The sequence below is a fragment of the Macrotis lagotis genome, chromosome 2 (genome assembly GCF_037893015.1).
Source record: "Macrotis lagotis isolate mMagLag1 chromosome 2, bilby.v1.9.chrom.fasta, whole genome shotgun sequence".
Lineage (NCBI taxonomy): Eukaryota > Metazoa > Chordata > Mammalia > Peramelemorphia > Peramelidae > Macrotis > Macrotis lagotis.
This window is the reverse complement of record NC_133659.1, coordinates 1,763,810-1,769,647: the sequence shown is the minus strand read 5'-3', so window position 1 is coordinate 1,769,647 and position 5,838 is coordinate 1,763,810. Positions and strand designations below refer to the sequence as shown.

Here is a 5,838-nt window from a genome sequence, read left to right as displayed (position 1 = left end):
CTTTTCAAAGATTAGGTTATTTAAAATATTTCTCTAGTCTTCTGCAGTTTGAGTGTTTTATATTGTTGATGGCATTCTTCCATTTCTCTCATGTTCTAAGTTTTGTTAGCATATAACATCTATTTTTATAACTTTATTTCTTCTGGTTTTGCTGTGATTTTTCCATGCTTGTTTGCTATTTTATGGATTTGATTTTCTACCTTGCTTCAATTAACTTAGCTAAACATTTACCAATTTTATTAGTCTTTTCAAATTACCAACTTTTAGTTTTCTTCATCATTTCTGGTTTATTTGCTTCCAGCTTATCTCTTTGACTGCCATCTTAAAAAAGATTTTATTTTTTCCTGAATTAAACAATGTTTAATATATTTTTAAATTTTGCATTCCAAATTCTATCCTTTTCCCCTCTCTCATTTCCCCTTCCCTGAGATGGAAAGTAATCTCATATTGTTCAGTCTTGTAAAATATTTCTGAATTAGTCATTCTGTGCAAGAAGATTTGAACAGGAAAGGAAGGAAGGATAGAATAAAGAAAGGAAAGAAGGAAAGGAGGGAGGGTGAAAGGCAGGAAGAGAAAAATATATATTTCATACTGTATTCAGGGGGCAGCTAGGTGGTACAATGGATAGAGCATCGGCCCTGGAGTCAGGAGGACCTGAGTTCAAATCCAACCTCAGATACTTTATAATAACCTAGCTGTGTGACCTTGGACAAGTCACTTAATCCCAGTGCCTTGCAAAAACAAAAGAAAATGAAAAAAATATCAGATTCTATTCAGACAAGATCAATTCTTTTTGTTTGACAATATCAGTTCCTCCATGTTTTCTCATGTTTGGGATTGTCTTGAATCACTGTATTGCCAAGAAGAGCTAAGTTATTCACAGATGAGAATTGTACAATACTCTTTTCCTATGTGCAATGTTCTTCTGGTTCTGTTTACTTCACTGTACATTAGTGGTTGTAAGTCTTTCTAGATTTTTCTGGAAACTTTCTACTGGCCATTTCTAATAGCACAATAATATCCCATTATAACCATATACCACAAATTGTACAGCAATAGATGGTCATCTCTTCAATTTGAAATTCTCAAATCAAAACCTGCCATAATTTTTTTGTACAAGTAGGTCCTTTCCCCAGTTTTCCCTCTTTGTGAAATAAACCTTGTAGTTCTATTGTGGGATTAAAGGGTATACACAGTTTTATAGCCCTTTCAGCATAAATCCAAAATGCTCTCCAGAAAGGTCTGATCAGTTCACAACTTTACCAACATTCCTGTCATTTTTAATATTTCCTTTTGGGGGATTTATTTTAAGTTTGTTTATTGTTTGTTAGGTTTGCTGCCTTTTAAAATTTAAAAGCATGTTTTCAATTCACCAATCCTCTCTTTTTTGTTAATGTATGTTTGTAGGAATATAGCTGTTTCCCTGTTGACGACTTTGGATGCATCCCCAAAATTTTGGTATGCTGTTTTATCACTGTCGTTTTCTTTCCCATAATTATTAATTGATTCTATCAATGATTCTCTGACTCATTCATTATTTGGGCTTTCATTTGAGTTTAATATTTTTTCTTTGTGGTCCCTGAACCATGACTATTTTCATAGTATTATATTTTGCAGAAGATTCATTTATTATTTTTGGTTTTTTATGTTTGTTTGCAGCAACTCTCTGCCATTATACAAAGCCGATCTTTGTAAAGGTCCCTTGTGGTGTTAAGAAATAGGTTTATCCTTTTGTCATCCCAATTATTACACATCATGTCATATATTTCCAGTTTGTCCAACAGATCGTTTGGTTCTATAATTTCTTTTTTATTCTCTTTATTTTTTTTTACACTTACCAAGAATGGAGAAGACATTGAAATCTCCACTTTCTAGGTCTTCTTAAACTTAAATGAATGTTTCCTTTATGAATTTCAATGCCAAGGCATTGGGAGAAAAGAAGTCTAATATTGATATTGGTTTCTTGTCTATTTTTCCCTTCAGAAGAAAGAAGTTCTCGTTTATTCCTTTTTTAATTTTTTGAAATAGTTTTCTTTGTTGGATAGTATAATTGCAACTCCTGCTGTTTTTAGATTCACTCAATGTATAGTAAATTTTTCTAACACTCCAACTTTTTCCTGTGTGTCTTTGTTTTTTTAAAAGATGCTTCTTATAAGTAATAGATTAAGATCAACCTTGATGGACTTGCTCATTCCATAAGTGCAACAATCAGGGACAATGTGGGGCTGTCTGTGATGGAGAATACCATCTGTATCCAGAGAAAGAAATGGGGAGTTTGAACAAATACCAAGGACTATTCCCTTTAATTTAGAAAAAAACCCTGATATCCTATTGTCTGATCTTGCTATCTCTTATACTTGATGTTTCTTCCTTAAGGATATGATTTCTCTCTCATCACACTCAACTTGGATCAGTGTATACCATGGAAACAATGGAAAGACTGGCAAATTGACTTCTGTAGGGGGGTGGGGGGAGGGAAGATGAGGGGGGAAAATTGTAAAACTCAAAATAAATAAATCTTAAAAAAAGAATGGGAATGGGAACTGAGAGCAAAACATGATAATGAAGACTGATGGAATTCATATGTTTGAGCTAATATATGTTCAAAAGAGATAAAAAAGCATTTTGCAAGAGAAGTCTTTCTAAATTAGCAGATGAATTTTGAATTACACCTATATTTTTCACTATTCTCTTATTTGTCTTCAAGATAGGAATACTAATTAAAATCAGTTATAAATAAATAAATAATAGATTAAGATGTATATGTTTATTCAATGTCAGTTTTTCTCATTTTATTCTTTAATCCATTCATTTGAAGATCTAAGGGTTACAGTTAGCTTTTTCTCAGCTTGTCCCTAATATCCTTTTTTAGTTTTCTATTTTTCTATTTCTGTCATAAGCACGGCATTGTCACTATTTCCAAAGTTTAAAAGCTTTTCAAGGTTATGGATAATAGTTCAGCAATCACAGGAGCATTGTATCATAAAATCATAGACTTAGAGATGGAAGAAGCCTCGGCTATCATTGAGTATGACTCAGTCATTTTATAGTTGAACAATTTGAAGCCAAGGGAAATTAATTGAATGATAATCACATTACAAAGACATTGAATTAAGATTTAATAGATGTCCACTATACTTCAGATAGTGTGTTCAATACCAGGTATACATAAGAAAAAAATGAAAACAGGATCTCAAAGTATTTGATCTCATAAATCGCTCAAGCAAATTATGTACAACTAAGAGAAATCAACACGTTTAAAAAAAGTTACATATATACAGAATACTTTTAGTGCCAGGATCCCAGTGAGTACAGGGATGAAAGTCTACTTCCTATAGAAAGCAGTCTCTTAACAAAATCAGGAATTAAGCCCGGTCTACCTGACGTAAGGTGAGGAGAGACAGTGGCCCAGAAAAAGGAGAGGATAGAAGGATCCAGGGATGGAACAGCATGAGGGGCCAATTTGGCTGGAATTTAGAGTGCAGGAAAGAGTAAAATAAGACAAATATAGATAGGTGAGCTGCTACCCCTTGTGATGATCTTTGGGATAGGATCAGAATCCCCAACTTCCCTCTTCAAAATAGGAATTTATTTTTCCTAAAAGGTAATAAAACTACCCCTGGTACTTGATTGTCTCCTGAGTGTTTTGATATAGCTTCCTATTCATCTGAGGGCATAAAAGTCTCATGGAGTCAGAAACTCTTTTAATTAGATGCATTTCCAAAAACCACAGGAATCCCCTATGAATTTCCATACTTTTTTTTTTTACCCAACTGACCTGCATTTCCATAGGTAGTTGGAATAGGCAAAATGTAGATTAGCTACATATCACCCAGTCTTTGCTGTATGTACTTGCCTTGTAAGGGCAATGTGCACCTCCTCTTAATAACTGTACAGTCTTATTTCATCCCAGTGATAAGCCTGAACTAATACAATACTGGCATTAGACCTTACCCTAACAAGTTAATAGGCAGAGATGAGTTGACTTTTTTTTTTATTCTGGTGTAAGAGGGAGTCACTAAAGTTTCAGTTTGTTCAATTCCCTAAGATGTAGTTTATCCAGGCAAAGAGAATTGGCCACTCCAAAGGCAACTAGATGCTCTATTACTCTTTCTTGACTTATCTTGGATATCAGATACCTATTCATTTTTTTCTTTTATCATTTCCAATATAAAGGTCACTCACATTTTCAAAACAGAACAGCAATAAAACAAAAATTGAAGAGCTCTGACCTCTTACTACAGATGTCATCCCAAGCATAGTAGTAGGTCTAACCCATTTTTGATCCTCTTTTATTTTCCAATAGTTACCAAGCCCCATATTTTCCGCTGCATTTTTCAATAAGCTCATTCCAAATGTATCACTCCTGATACATTTTGAATAGCTGACAACAAGATTTTGTATTCATCTTTTTGTACTCATCTCAAACCCTGCCATTACAACAAGGACTTCTATATACATGGTAATGTTCTTCAAAAGCTCTGGTTTCTGGGTTCCGCTGTCTCCTCAAATCCCATGACTCACTCTTTCACTCTACCTGCAGGGGATTATCATATTCTTGTCTTTTCATCACCCATAACTACAATACCTCTGCAATCAAGAATTGTGAAATTCCTTTCTCTGACTATATTTTTCTTGAATTTCATCTCTTCCTATGTATCACTCCTCCAAAATCTATTCTCTGTGTGCACTGTGATCTCCAGTCCTTCCACAGGTCAGCACACTCACCATCCATCATCACTTCTGCTCTGGCTTTCCTTCCCGTCCTTTTTTTTCTTGTCCACTTTGCCTACCATGCCAACCTTCCTATTTCATGGGGTTTTTTTTTTTAGGTTTTTACAAGGCAATATAGTTAAGTGGCTTGCCCAAGGACACACAGGTAATTAATAAGTGTCTGAGGTCGGATCTGAACTCAAGTACTCCTGACTCCAGGGCCAGAGCTCTATCCACTGCGCCACCTAGCCACCCCTGACCTTCCTATTTTTTAACTCGTCATATATTCTGAGAGTAGTTATAGCCTACCGCCAAATCATCCATATCAGCTATGAAAGTACCCCTGGGAAAATCCCCCAACTCAATTACACATACACACATTTTTAGAACTAAGATCAAAATCAAAACCAAATGAAAAAAAATATCACAAAAAGCTGAAGCAATTCCAATCTGACATTTTAAAAGTTGTTGATAAAAAATGAAATGGATCAAAAAATAGACCTTGACACAGACTATCGTCTCTTCTTAAGGCAATGACCCTGATAGAACAAATCAAATTATGAAGAAATCAGAAGTGTTTGCTTCAGCAGCAAATATACTAAAATTGGAATGATACAGAGAAGATTAGCATGGCCCTTGTGCAAGGATGACATGCAGATTCGTGAAGCATTCCATATTTTTCTTTATGGTCTATAATCTACCTGTTAACAAAACTTTTTTTCTATTACAGTGCTAAAATTATTACTGTTTAAATGGTTCCTAATGCAACTACAAGGCTAAAAACACTGGAAATGGAACTCCAGGTTACTCCCAATGCCTTTGAGAAACTCCATATTTGATGAGGGACCTCGTTTTCAGGCCACTAAACATGTTGTGTTAGGTTATGAAAGGAAGCTCCACCTGGTTTAAAGTTCTTGTGTAGTCCTGCTTTTTCTAGCTAGGATGACCTTTCTTTCTATGAATATGAGTCAAGCAACTAAATATCTGTAGCCACAGAAATGTGGATTTGAAATATTTATATTGGATTTTGAACACAAAATGTCCCCATGGTAGAAGTCTGACTTTTTACACCTATTGCAATATTATTCCCAAGTTGCCTGCCCAAAAGAAGCTAATTTAAAAAAA

General features: G+C 34.6%; 1 non-coding gene across 1 annotated transcript; it reads left to right on the top strand.

Moving 5' to 3' along the window:
• The first annotated feature begins 5,291 nt into the window (after window positions 1–5,291).
• LOC141515635 (U6 spliceosomal RNA) lies at window positions 5,292–5,394 on the top strand. The gene has a single exon (XR_012476397.1). It is a non-coding gene; the product is annotated as a U6 spliceosomal RNA (small nuclear RNA).
• The last annotated feature ends 444 nt before the right edge of the window (window positions 5,395–5,838 follow it).